The sequence below is a fragment of the Lissotriton helveticus genome, chromosome 3_2 (genome assembly GCF_964261635.1).
Source record: "Lissotriton helveticus chromosome 3_2, aLisHel1.1, whole genome shotgun sequence".
Lineage (NCBI taxonomy): Eukaryota > Metazoa > Chordata > Amphibia > Caudata > Salamandridae > Lissotriton > Lissotriton helveticus.
Window position 1 is genome coordinate 384,600,756 of NC_136062.1, and position 13,929 is coordinate 384,614,684.

The window sequence follows — 13,929 nt, forward strand, 5'->3', positions numbered from 1 at the left end:
CATCTGTTTGATAGTGCATTACAAACAGAAGTCGCCAAAGCTCACTCCCGCAAGGGATTCACCACACGTGCACGCGTTGCCATTGAAAGCAATGCAAAGCATGCACGTTTTTGGCTGAAAAAGCGAATCGATTCCTAAAGTTCTCCTATGCAGCGCATACGCGCTGTGTAGGCGAGACCTAAAATGTTACTGAGCTGCTGCTTTACTCTCCAGTATCACAATAATAGTCTGCCCCTACTTTACAAGAAAAAAAAAAAACACAGGATAATAGACAGCAGAATATTACAATGTAAATACAGATAGGCTTCTGTTTAAGTGCTGCATTGACCTGAAGGTGTAGTAGTTTTGGCTAGTACAGAATGCAATAGATTTATAGAAGTACACTAGCTTCCAAAGATAGCTTGGCACTACTGACAGTGTATCCTGCTCAACAATAGCGGTGATGCTGGACGTGGCCCCATTACGCCTGGACTGGCGAGTAGCTTCTGGATACTAGTTTTCTGGAGTCCGTAAGATTGTAAATACTTGGCGCTGAGGCAGGAGGCTTGCATTCGTGGAGGTAGTCTGTGATAAGTGCTTACTTTGCTTCATTTTTCTGGTATGCTGCCTCCAAAATGTACATGGAGCACCTTCTTGCAGCGACTAAGTGTGAATATGACAGAAGTCTACAACTGGTACCATCTCCCAGTTGGGTACCATTAGAAGCCACCATCAGAGCCAGGAGGGAAGGGGGAGGGACAAACTGTAGACCAGAGTTTACATAGTAAACGACCTGCTTGATAGTTAGGGCTCATGGTATTTTATATGTCCGCCTGCCTGTGTCAATATTTTTATTTTTAGGTTTTGCCTGCAAGTGCGCACGTAGTGTGCATGCGCTAGCAAAACCTCTTGAGTTCTATGTCGGGTGATGACCCGCCTCTGTCTATCATTGGCTAGCTCCATAAATGGAGGCTAGCCATTGGGAGACAGAGGCTGTCAATCGCGCTCTCTTGAAAACGCGATTCGGGGGCGTTTCGCGGTGTTTTTTTAAGCACCGCCCCTTTGTCCCGGGCGGCGCTGCAATTGGCTGCTGGCCGGGACACCCCAGTGACGTCATTTCCCGGGCCGCGCTGTGATTGGCTGCCGGCCCGGGACACCACCGTGACGTCAGTCAATCACAGCACGGCCGGGACCTGACTTGTTTTTCTCTTGCAAGTAGTTCTTTTATTATTTCCCCACAAAAACGAGGCCAGTCCCCATCCCGGAGTTTCTACATTCTTGGGTTATAGGCTTCATATCTTTGCAGATAGAGTGCAGCTGTTTTACATAATTACCCAAAGTTCTTACAGTCAGTCTGTCCCAGACATTGGACGGGAACCCCCGGGTCACTTTTCCACGTGCAATGTATCGTTTGCTACCTCTTGTATTTTGTTTGCCTCTGATACATGCACAATTGTCACTATTGCCTCGTGTAAAGTAACGTTTGCTTTTGTAACATGCTCACTTGTAATTTTCTCCTTATGTATCATTTTGATTCCTATTGTGAAGCGCTCTAACACCTTCGGGTATATAAAAACGCATAAAATAAATTTAAAAAAATAAATAGCCCGTCCCGCAGCCAAGGGCAGACCCACCGGAGGCGCGGCCGTCCACCCTCGAGCTGCAGTGCCCACGACTGCCAGCAGGTGTCGCTGTGCTGTGCTAACCTGAATAACGGGGCCGTGAGTGAGGCGCCGTGGGATGTGCCCGTGTGTCGCTGGCTGAGAGGAGGAGGGTGCTCCGGGCTCACACGCGCACTCATACACGCCGCAGGCTCAGCAGAGCTCCGGGAGCAGCGCGGCTCAGAGCGCAACAGGCGGGGGCAGAGCTCGGCGGAGGCCCGGAGAGGACCTCGGAGGAGAGCCCGGCTCGGTCACTGGTTGCGGGAGCAGCTGTTGAAGTTTGGGCAGAAGCATCAGCGCAGACACAGGATGCAGCATGAGGAGCTGCGCGCCTCCCTGCTCCGACCACGCTATGGCTGTAAGTAAAGCAGATAGTAGGCTGGCACCCCCCCCCCTGCCCCCCCCAAAAAAACAACAACAAAAACAGTATTTATATATCTGCATTCATTTTCTAGGAGAACCTGTGGTTTTAGTTTGTGTACCAGGGGTGTTTTGTGTTTTTCCGCACCGCTCAATGTATGAAAGTGTTTTTAAATGAGTTGTGGCCCCTCCTGTGCGCCTTCAAGGTGCGTCTCGTGAAGCCGCAGGCAGGTGGGTCTGTAGATTGGCTCTGCAGGCGCGTGGCTCCCTCTCCGCGGAGGATCAGCCGGGATCCTTCACGGTGTGTGCTGGCGCGGGGGCGAGGGAGCCGTGCAGGAGGGTTGACCCCCTTCCCCCCCCTCCCAGGTCCGTGGGTGGTGGCTCCGCTCACCTGACCCGAGCATCCGGTGTGTGATCTCCCAGGGCGCCTGCGGCAAGTCACACGTGGGATCCCCCCGAAGATCTGCGCAGCGGGGCTCCCTCTCAGGCTCCTGTGAACTCAGCAGCTAAACCTGCTGGAAGAGGTGCTGATCATCAGTGGTAGAACACACATGAACATGTTGGTCCAGGCTGCACGCCCTGGTAGCAACGCTTGTGACACTTTAAGACCGTGCAGACCACACAGCGGCCTCTCTGCACCTTGCAGCAAGAAAGCTGGGGCTGTCCTACTTGTTTTGAGTGAGTTTGTCGCTGTGGGCGATGGTTTTACATGTTCCACTGTGTCTCCGAGACAGGAAGCACATGCGCGCGGAGTGAAAGGATGGGGCTACTAAGTACCTGTAATGCCTGCTGTGCCCCCGCACCCCCTGCGGAAGAGCCCCCAGAGCTGCTTCGTGTCACCCGCCCGCCCCCAGGCAGCCCTGGTTTCCGGTGATTCACGGCTCCGTCTGCCAGAGACACGTCCTGGCGGCCAGGTCTGTCGCCGGAGGTCACAGCAGAATAATGCCTGCTGCTGGACTAATGCAGCGCGCTTAAAGGCCCTCGCCGCCTTTTTAAATAACGAGCCACGTTTAACATAATTACCCATGCCTTTAACTAGGGGAGGCAGTGCCTTGTGTGAAGGCAGACATGCCGTGTGTGTGGGAATGTAAAAGCGACTCAGTATTTTCATCATGACAGATAGAGTTCGTAGCCTGTGACCTCGGATGCCAACTTAGTCACGTTTTTGTATTTTCTCTTGCCCTGCGTGTGCTCTGTCTTCCCGGTCCTCCACGCAGTGTTGTTTCAAACAACCCGTGACAGGGTGTGACAAGACAAACAAAGGCACCGCCCCCTTGCCCCCCCCCCCCCGTCACCTCCACAGCCAGCCTGCTCTCCCTCTGCGAGGTGATTTAAGAGTGCCCGCCAACGCACAACAGTGCATCTTGAAATACTGCCAGGGACAGCAATGTAAGGTGTTTTTTCATTCAAGCTATAACCTTTCTGATAAAACCAGAACGCATAAGGTTAGCCGCTTTCCAAAACCTGCTCCAGTCATCCCTGTCAGTGAGTTAGAGTTTAGCAATTTGGCTTCCTACATCGGGCCCTATGTCTTTTATTTATGTTATAAAAATGAACACATAAATAAAAGGCACTATCATTTACAATGCCAATAGTTCAATCTCTCGTAAATGCAAAACCTATTGCATTGCAAATGCTTGTTTAGCCTTCTTATGGGTATTTGTCCATATTTATGTAGTGTTTTGAGAATAAATGAGTCGTAAAACTGTATATTTCTATCTATTACTCTTAGACATGCACTCCTGTGGATGCTGGTCGCGTTTTAGCAAATTAAGCAGCTCCATATAACAAAACACTACACCCACAGTTACATATTAGTTTTATACTACAAATGTATGCGGTCTATCGGCTCAGCTTTTGCCTGGACTTCATGAAAAACAGCATGGAGATTGTCAGAAGAAATACAATTTTCTGTATTTTTCTACTTTTAAAAATAAATACAGACAGGAAACACATTGGTTTCAGTCTGTATTTATCTGGGGGGGGGCAGTAAAAAAGTAGAAACTAGGAGTCATATTGATAATTTGTAGAAAAGTTACAAGACATACATTAAGTGATACAATTTAGAACATAAATACACACATACTTAGAATGGAGATTAAGACCAGGCCGCCTCTTCCCCAGATTTAAGCAGTGGTGGTCTTCTTGGAGACTAGACAAAAGCTGAGCATAACAGAGGGCATAGTTAAACGAGATAGATAACTATTTGAATGGATTAGGACAGTGGTTAACATCAAGAACAAATATTTGAGGAACAATAAATGGACTTCTGATTAATAATCTAACCAAAGATTGGTCTCCGTCTGAATTCTCCAGAGGTGGACGAATAAATTTTCCAGCAAGTGATCCCACACGTCCATAGGTGGGACACTGGACTCCTTGCCAGCCTTCTCAAGTCTCCGGAACGGATGGCCCATAATTATTAATTAGGCATCACCCCGGTATGTTAACATCCCTTTACAGATGAACGCTTCCTCACCCTTAGACACAGGGTCTAATATTTGCAAGAGCTCAAATATTCAGAACCTAACATGGACCTTAGCACCAGGAAGTTCACACCACATAATGGGGCGGAATGAGGGTGGTGAGGAATTTGTGGTAAGTGTCTCTGCGGTGATAGTCATTGTTTTGTTGTGAAAAGGTCTGCTCACTGTTATGCTGTCGGTGTTTCACCATGTCATCTGCTTCAGCACTCTTTATGTTACAACCACTAGATGCTCCTAAACCCTGGTTGTTTGTTACCATTGGTTCTGGATCCATTCTTGTAGTGGTCTTATGTGTAGTCTTGCATGTGGGATGCATGAGGCCATCATGCCCTTCTTTTACCACATAGCTATCATTTTCGGAGACAGATCCCTGCAGTAGAGGTAAGCTTGCTCAGTCATTGTTTGTATCCTCGAGGATAGGGTAGATTCTCACCTTCAGTGTGGATTTGTGCTCCTAGGAAAATTTTCTGGCTCATTTGAAGACTTTTCCATGTTTATTGGAAACCCCCGCCTGCGGAGTATGTCCACAGCTGTCCTGGAGTTTCTTTTACAATGAGAGTAAGAGCTTGCTTTTATTAGCCAGTCTGAGGACGGATACACTTGTATTCCTTTTCTCTTCAGCTCGGCTGCCACTCTAGCTAGGCTGTTTGTGTAAACTCTGGGTGCTGACTTGATTCTGAAGGTTAGCACCCTGAATTGGTAGTGGTCTTTGTTCACAATGACTCTTAGATATATTTCTTGTGCTTCACAGGAAATGTGTAGGTAGGCGTCGTGGAGCTCTATGGTTGTCATGTATTGCTCTTCCAGCAGTCGCTAGATGGCCTCTTGCAGTGTGGTTATTTTGAATTTTTGCATTTGTCAATTGGTTTAGATAGGAGTTCCAGGATTGATCATCGGGACTTGTCCAGTTTTGGGATGATGGAAGTATGTTGAATAGCATCCTTGATTGATTTCTGCTATGGGAACTACGGATTGCTTTACTATTTTTTTTTGCCGCAGGCAGAGTCTCTCTTCCTCAATGTGTGATCTTTTTTGGCCTGGCCTCCAGTTGTCTCCGAGTTCTATACAGTAACCGCCTTGGTTGTTGTGGAGATTCTATTTGTCTGAGGTGGCCTTTCTGCATGTGGAGGAAGACCTGTATTTGCCTCGCCCAACCCTGCACCCCCCACTGGAGTTATGTGCTGGGGCGTATGGTAGGTGGAGTCACTCTGCGGGACTTCCTCCTCTGGAAGGTTGCCCCCTTGCAGAAAGGGGCAATGCTGCATTGGCTGCAATTGCCACTGTTGTGGCACTTTCAGCAGAGCTCTTCTGATGGCTGCCTTGGTAGGACTACGATAGCCTTCTGGGCCTGTGGGTCATCTGGTTTGGTTTGTTCCCTTATTTGACTGACCCTAGAACTGTAACTACCTCATGGCCTTTGCTGAGTCATTGTACTTTATCTGTTGTAGAGGGTCGCCAACAGCCGTTCCAAACAGTTTCTTCTGTGAAGGGGGTATATATGACGAAGGTCAAAATCAAGACACTTGCAGCCAGGAGTGCCTCCCCATGGATGTTCCTGGGACCATCTGCCTGCTGGCCGTGTCTGCCTCATCCAAGGCAGATTTTAAACAAGTAATACTATTATTTTTCACTCTGTTAGCAGTGCAGTGCAGTGCAGGAGGAGTATACTGGAGTTTGCGATCCTCCACTGTGTCACAGCTGAGGAGCTCTATCGTCCCTTTTGCCTACCATCCTCACTATCTTGCTCTCCTTTTCTGAAGGGGAGGGGTGCAATGGATGTTCTTCACAATGTAAAGCCTTCCAATGGATTCGCCTTGATTTTAAGGAGTCTTATGAGGGCTTAGATGGTTCCTCAATTCTTGGCGTTCCTGCTTTGCAGTATGCTGGTTGTCCAAAAGCTTCCCTTACCTGATCCAGGATGCTTGGCAGCATGGGGAGGCATTGGTTCTTGCTCTGGGATGGTGGTGTGTCCCTACTCTTCCATCTGTACACTGTATAGGTTTGCTGCTTGTTTAATATCTATGTGGCCCCCCCTTGCCAATGTTATTGGGAGTACTGTTTCAATCCTTCTTCGTACGCAGACGATACCAAATTGCTCGAGTCCCTTTGATAAGGACTCGGAGTCTAATGATCAGCGTTTCAATAAGGGCATGTTCGCTATATCAGAGTGGATGACTAACCACAGTCTGCAACTTAATGTGTCCAAGACAGAAATCATTTTGTTTGGGTCAGCCCAGAGTTTCTGGTCCCCTAGGTCCATCCTCTTATCTCTCCTTATCTGGGAGGTGGAAATGTACTTTCCTTTTTCTTGTGCAAGAGTCCAACCATTAAAGTCTCAAGTCTTCTCTTTCTCCATCTCCAACGCTTGTTTTTCAGTGTTGATACGAATAGTTTCTTACCTCTCGGTGTAGTTTTGCAGCTTTAAGATCTTTCTGGATTCACTATGGTGTGCATTATTCTGCGGTCTAGTGGTTAGGTCCGGAATCGTAGTCTTTTTTTCTGTTTTTTTTTTCCCCGTAGCCCAGGTGGGCGTCGACATCCCACCTTTTGGTGTCCTCCTACGGATTCTTTTTTTTTTCTTGTTTGTGTCATGTCTGTTATTCCTTTTGCAATGTTTTCAAGTTCTTCCTTAAGTAAAGGAATTTCCACTTTGTCTCTCAAGTGTCTATTTGTATATTGTCCTTGTATGTCCTCCCCCTCCTGCCTCATCTTTCTGGCGGAGGTGGTGTTGTGTTTCTATCTAGGACCCTAACTCGATATTCCCGATGTATGCCCTTATGTGGTTATAACAACAATATCCTTATAAAGGCATAAGAATCATATCCATATTTAGTAATAGCCCATGCAGTCCAAATACGGAAAGGCTACTCCCATAGACTCCTAGAAAGTACAATGCGTTCTTTAAACAAACAAAGCCTCCAGCAGCCCGGGAAATCCCCCTGCTTTTGTTTTGATTTGCACAAGAACTCCTGGAGTCCAGAAAGAACGGTTAGTTCTTAGTAACGTCTTATGTTCAACCTTACGTCAAACCCGGCACCTTTCAGGTATAAATATACCAACGTTGCCTTAAGCAAACACACGGTGGTTTGTAGCACTTGCCCGAAGCCCAGCTGATGCGAGAGCCGAAGGAAGCCGACCCTCCCATTTGACGCACTGAGAGAGACGCTGTCTTTTCTCCCGACGAGAAATCCAACTCCGGTGTTTCCAGTCACCCTTGCGGGTTGCTGGGAGATCGAGTCCTGAGAGAGAGATACAAGACCTCCTACATTCTATTACCAAGGTACAGAGCTGACTAAACCCTTGAGAGAATTCTAGATTCAGATTTCTTGGCAAAAAAACAACTTAACTTAAACTGCAACTTACTTACTCCTTCCCACGTATTCGGCTTAGGTCAGGTACACCGGGGTAGGCATATCTTAGAAGCACCAGTTGAGTACGTTAGTCAATGTTTTTATGTATGTATATATTTTATCCATTTTAAAGTATCATATGGCTAAGAAACCAGATCAATGCTTTTACAGTTTTATTTTATAATACTCCTTTTACTGTACGCACTTTACTTCATGATAAGTATTGCAATTATGGCAATTAATTTCTCTTGCATGAGAAAGAAGACTGCTCAATAAATAATACCTTTTATTGAAAACGCCAGTCTCTATTTCTCTGCACTCTGGTGAAACTAAGTATGCACTATTGACTGAGTGAAATAACCGTCTATTGTTTTCACACGACTCTAGAGACACTCTTTATTCTGAGGGAGCAAAGTTGTCATGTTTATGCGGTTGTCAGAAACTAATCCCTTCTTGTCTAAATCAGGAGAGTGAACTCTTTCCTTAACATTCGAGAAATTTTCTAGTGACCTCTGAGCTAGCGGGCAAAACTAATTGAGTCTAATATAGTCAGTAGAGACCTAGATGATCTCAGTCCTACGTCTACACTACTGATTATATTATTCCAATGCGCAGAGCCTATTGGGAATATAGGAACTGCACTACAGTGGGTGGGTTCGCTAGTGAATCTAGAAAGATCTTCAAGCTCAAACCTACACCGACAGTTAAACTATTCGTTTTGCAGCGTGAATCTTTCTGGATTCACTATGCTGTGCACAGATTTGTAGCAGTTTCTGTTTGTGGCAGCTGGGTGGAAGATGAGTTGGTTGTTGAATATATGTTGAAGCACTTTTTGTCCTACTTGTGCTTCCTTGTTCATTTGTAAATCCACGCAGTAGTGCTTAGTGATTGTGTGCACTGAAGCCCATGTTGCCGCCAGGCATATGTCTTGAATGGGTGAGTACCCTTTTTTCCTGGTAGAGTGGGCTTGTGCCCCCTCTGTTAGTTCTTGACCTGCCTGTTTGTGGCAGAATTGTATAGTTTGTGCAAACCATTGTGCGATGGTGCCTTTTGTTACTGGTCCACCCAGGAAACTGCTCACGAGATACACAAAGAACTGCTTTGTTTTCCTGCGCGCCCGTAGTGTGCTCTCCGGCCGTATCAGGTGTGCAAACTGTCTTCAGGAGCCATGCAGCTAGGCAGAGGCTCTCTGGCTCCAGGTGTAGTACCTCTCCGTTTTGCATTCATAGGAAGTCTTTTCCTCCAGAACGTGTGAGGTGGTCCCTGTGCCATCTCCATTATTTGTGAGTACCAGGACTGCCTTGCCCACTGTGGTGCCACCAGGATCAGTGTCATGTTGCTTGTTCTGCACTTGCTGAGTACCCAGTGTATCAGTGGTATCGGGGTAAAGGTGTAGGCAATTTTTTTCGACCAGCTGATCCATAGGGCATTCCCCTGGGATTGTTTCCCTGGTTGCGAAGTATCGGCATTTTGCATTCTGGTGTATTGCAAATAGGTCTATTGTTGGTGTCCCCCACTTCTTGAATAGCCTTTGCGTTTCCTGTGCATTGAGCTCCCACTCGTGGGATGCTGATGTCTGTCTGCTGAGCCTGTCTGCGTCCACGTTGTCCTTTCCTGGTAGGTGTATAGCCAGGTCTATTTTGAGTGGGATGGCCCATTTCCATATTTCCTGCGCTAGGTTGGATAGTGCGACTGTGTTCCTCCCGGTTTGTAGATGTAGAACATAGTTGTTTTGTTGTCTGTATCAACACTCTCTGGTTGTACAGTGGTTTCTGGAAGGCTGTTAGGGCAAGGAGCATGGTCTTTAGTTCCAGGTAGTTGATGCGTCTGATCGCATCTGTTGGAGTCCACAGACCCCTCACCTTGTGCGGGTTCATGTGGGCTCCCCATCCCCTCTGGGGCATCCAGTCTGTGGTGATGGTCACTGTTAGTTTTGGTGGTGTTCAAGGCTTTCCCTTTGTTATGTTCTTCTTGTTCCACCACGTTATATCTTCTTGCACTGCGTGCATTACAACCTTAGATCTTCCCAACTTCCTGTAGCTTGTGACCATTGTTGTTGCAGCCATTCCTGGAATGGTCTCATGTGGAGCCGTATATTGGGGACTAGGTATATGCAGGACACCATCATCCCCATGATCTTGCTCGCTGTCCTCACTGTCAGAGCTCGCCCCTTCTGGTACTGATGTGTCTACTTCAGCAGGGCAAGTGTTCTCTTGTCGCTGGGGAACACTTTGCTCTGTATGGTGTTGATCTGTGCGGCTAGGAAGATCTTCACTTGTTCTGGTTCCATTGAGGATTTCCCCCAGTTTAGAAACCCAGTTCTGTTAGCATCTCTGTGACCCGCTGAGCATGTTCTTTGTATTGTTTGTAGGAACTTGCTTTTATCAGCCAGTCGTCGAGTTAGGGGTATACATGAATCCCTTCCCTCCATAGGTGTGCTGCCACAGCCGCGAGGCACTTGGTGAAGACCCTTGGTGCGGATTTTAGTCTGAAGGCCAGGGCAGTGAACTGGTAGAGTGCTTGGTCGATGGCAAATCTCAGTAGATGTTTGTGCTGCCTGTTCATGGGAATGTGTAGGTAGGCGTCTTTTAGGTCTATGGTGGACATGAAGTCTCCGTCCCTTAACTGAGGGATGACTTCTTGAAGAGATGTGATTTTGAATGTTTGTGTTTTTATGTATTGGTTTTGGAACCGTAGGTACTAGGAAGTACGTTGAGTACACTCCTTTGTTTCTTTCTTTGAATGGTACTGTTTCTATGGCCTCCTTGTGGAGGAGTTCTTGTGCTGCCTCTAGGAGTAGCACTAGTTATTTTGCTGAGCGCGCCTTTCTTTTTGGTTTCCTATTTGGTGGTTTGTTTTCCAGTTCTATGCAGTATCTGAACTGTATGATGTTCAGTATCCATTTGTCTGTTATTTTCTTCCATTCCTGGAAGAATTGTTTTAGTCTGCCTCCTACTGGTGTAACATGTTAGTTGTTTACTGGTTTTAGCTTGTGTAACTCTTTTTTGCTTACTTTGTAGTGCCCCTCCCATAGAGATGTTCTGTGGGTGGGCACGCTTGGAGTAACAGTCACTTTGAGGTAGTTTGCTGTCCCCCTCTTCTTGTTTGTGCTTGTCCATTTGCCTCCCGCGAAAGGACTGGCCCCTGGGCTGGCATTGCCAGGTTTGCTGCTGCTGCTGACCCTACTGTGCTTGGTTGTTTCCCTGGTAGCTCTGCTGGAATGTCTGGTGTGACGTTCCAGCCTGGTTTCCTCCCCTTCCGTTTGGTCTCAGTGTTGGGTTGCCCCTTCTCATTCCTGCAAGGCCCCCCATGGACCTTGCAGTTTCAGTTTTTTGAGTTGCGTCAGTTTCTAATCTACTGGCGCTCCGAACAGGGTTTCTCCCTTGAAGGGGGTGTTTAGGATGTTATTCTGTACCTCTGGCTTGAAACCCGAGATCCTCAGCCAGGCGTGCCTTCTTTCTGTGACCCCAATCATCATGAGCCTGCTGGATGTGTCTGCCGCATCCAGGGCTGATTTCAGGCATGAGTTTGCTATGTTCTGGCCTTCCTTCACCAGGTGTGTTGCTCTCTGTTGGTATTGCTGAGGGAGGTGTTTGAGCAGCTGACCGACCTCCTCCCAATGTTGGTAAGTGTGTCTGTTGAGTAGGGTATTAGAGTTGACAATGCGCCAGAGTACTGCTGCATTCCACTCTATTTTCCTTCCAGTGAGGTCTATCCTCTTACTTTGTCTGGTGGTGGGCCTGAGTTTGTGGGAACGTTGGCCCTTTTCCTGGCTGTTGCTGAAATGCTGGAGTCAGCCGTGACGGATCCCTGGATGTAGGGAGGATCCTGAGAGGAGTGTTTGTACTACTCCGTCCTAGGTGTGACAGACCTGCAGCTTGCTGGTTCCTTGAATGCCTCCCTCCGCTGGTACAGGACATTTGGAAGCAATGGGAGAAATTGATTCCTGGATTGAGTGGGGAGCAGGGTCCCTAAGAGGAAGCAGGCGTTTGGTTTTTCTTCCTCTAGTTTCACTCCATAAGCTGTTGCCGCATTTCTGATGACCATTTTGTAGACACCAGTGTCATCTGGAGGCGAAAGCCTCAAAGGATAAGTCTCCACGGGCACTTCCGTGCTTTTGGCGTCTAGGTCCTGCCAATCCAGGTCCTGCGCCACAGAGGATGCGGAGCCCATACTTGCGTGCTGGTCTTCTCCGCCTACCTTGTAGTAGTATAGGCTCTCTTCCTCTTGGTGTTCTTGGGGCACGGGAGTTTAGCAGCTCTTCAGTTTCTCCACTTCGACCTAGATGATCGTCTGCTTCGACGAGATGGTGAATCTTTTCATCCGCTCGAATTCTCTTTTCCTTTGCAGGAGGTTATCCATTTCGGCCTTGAGCTTCTCTTTTTCCTTTCCATCTCGGCGGCCTGTTGGGCGTAGAGTGTTTCAGGCAATCTCTTCGACAGACGTCGAAGTTGCCTTCAGGCCCTTCTCTTTCGGCATTGAGTGCTCCTTTTCGGGGACGTGTTTCGACGACCTAGGCTTTTCTTGTGTTTTCGCCGTCTGGGAGTCCTTTTCGAAGGATCCGCTGGGCTGTTTGTCCCTGGATGCAGCTGCGCCCATTGAAATTTTCGGCGCCAGTGCTCCTTTCGTGGACTTAGACTCTGTTCTTCGAGAGTCTGACTGACTTTCGAGAGTCTGACTGACTTTCGAGAGTCTGTCGGGGTTTTAGGGGTCCACGTCTCTCCTACCTACATTGTAGTTTCTGATCACCCTCTACCACCGTGTAGTCAACTGGTCCCTCGGCGAAGATGTACTCTTCCTCACTGGAGAGGCCCAAGACCTGAAGCGACTGAAGTTGACCTTGCTCTTGCATGCTGAAGTTGACTCTCCTCTACACCGAAGACGCTCAGGTGTGAGAGGCTGAGCAGGCGATTTAATCCTTGCTCTCGTGGTCGGCAGGCCGTCAGAGGGTGCAAACCGGGTGCTGGTCCTTCTGCGCATATTTGTGGTGGCAATTGCGGCAGAATTTGAAAGGTATTTTGTCCATTCCTACGCTCAGGGGCCCCCCTGTGTGCGCATTCGCCGTTGGATGTCGAAGTTTGATGTTCTCCTCCTCCTTCGTCCTCCAGGCACGGTGGTCTTGCTTCTCAATGTATTCTCCAAACTTTTTCGGTAGATTTTCGTCTTTTTCCTCTTCTTTTCTTCAAAATCTATGGAACCTCTCGGTGACGATCCAGACCCAACGGCGGAAAAAAGAATTTGAAAATGGCGCCCAAAGGTGGGACAGGGAGGACACCAAAAGTTGGGACGTTAACGCCCACCAGGGCTACGGAAAAAAAAAAAAAAAAAAAAAAAAAAAGTACGATTCCGGACCCAACCACTATACCGCGGAATAATGCACAGCATAGTGAATCCAGAAAGATTCACGCTGCAAAATTTGTTTTTCTCTTAGTAGAAGTCTTTTGAAGTTGGTGCTGTTGGCGTACTGTGTTTCTTTGATTTTGACTGCTCAAGTTTGTAGGGAAGCGGCCCTTTCTTCATGGTTGCCCCCCACTTTTTGCCTGATGTTGATGCACATTGACTAAGTGTGCCCTGGGTTCCTGCTAAATAGGTACCCAGGGCCTATGTTCTTTCCCTAAAACTGTACATTTGTACCCCCATTTGGCACCTCCCTGGCCACATGTAACTCCCTAGTAAAAAAGTACCATAGGCATTCTAGCCGGTTCTGGTAGCACAGTAGACTAATGAGTCTATTGCAGAGGGTCTGTGTTCAACCTCATGATCACAGGTTCAAATCCCGGCGGGTACACTAAGCCTTTGATCCATCTGAGGTCAATAAAATGAGTATCATTGAGTTGGTTAACAATAAACATCTGTTATTCAGCTCCAAGAAGCCTCTGGGTGAACGTGTGCTTTACAAATGTTATGTAGCCAGGGAAGGCCTCCAAGGGCTGCAGCAAATATTGTGCCAAACTAAGAAACCCTGTACCAGGACACACACACACTACACTTGGAGGACTCTACGGGCCATAGTAACAGTGGTACCATTTACAAGTGACTGATGTGGCCAAAGAGTGTCAATTGGGTTTTGTCTAAATGCAATTTAGGGACAGA

General features: G+C 47.6%; 1 protein-coding gene across 14 annotated transcripts in view; it reads right to left on the minus strand.

The window, feature by feature from the left end:
* The window catches only part of CAPRIN1 (cell cycle associated protein 1), a 568,063-nt gene that overhangs the window by 484,675 nt on the left and 69,459 nt on the right, over positions 1 to 13,929 (minus strand). The window lies entirely within an intron of this gene.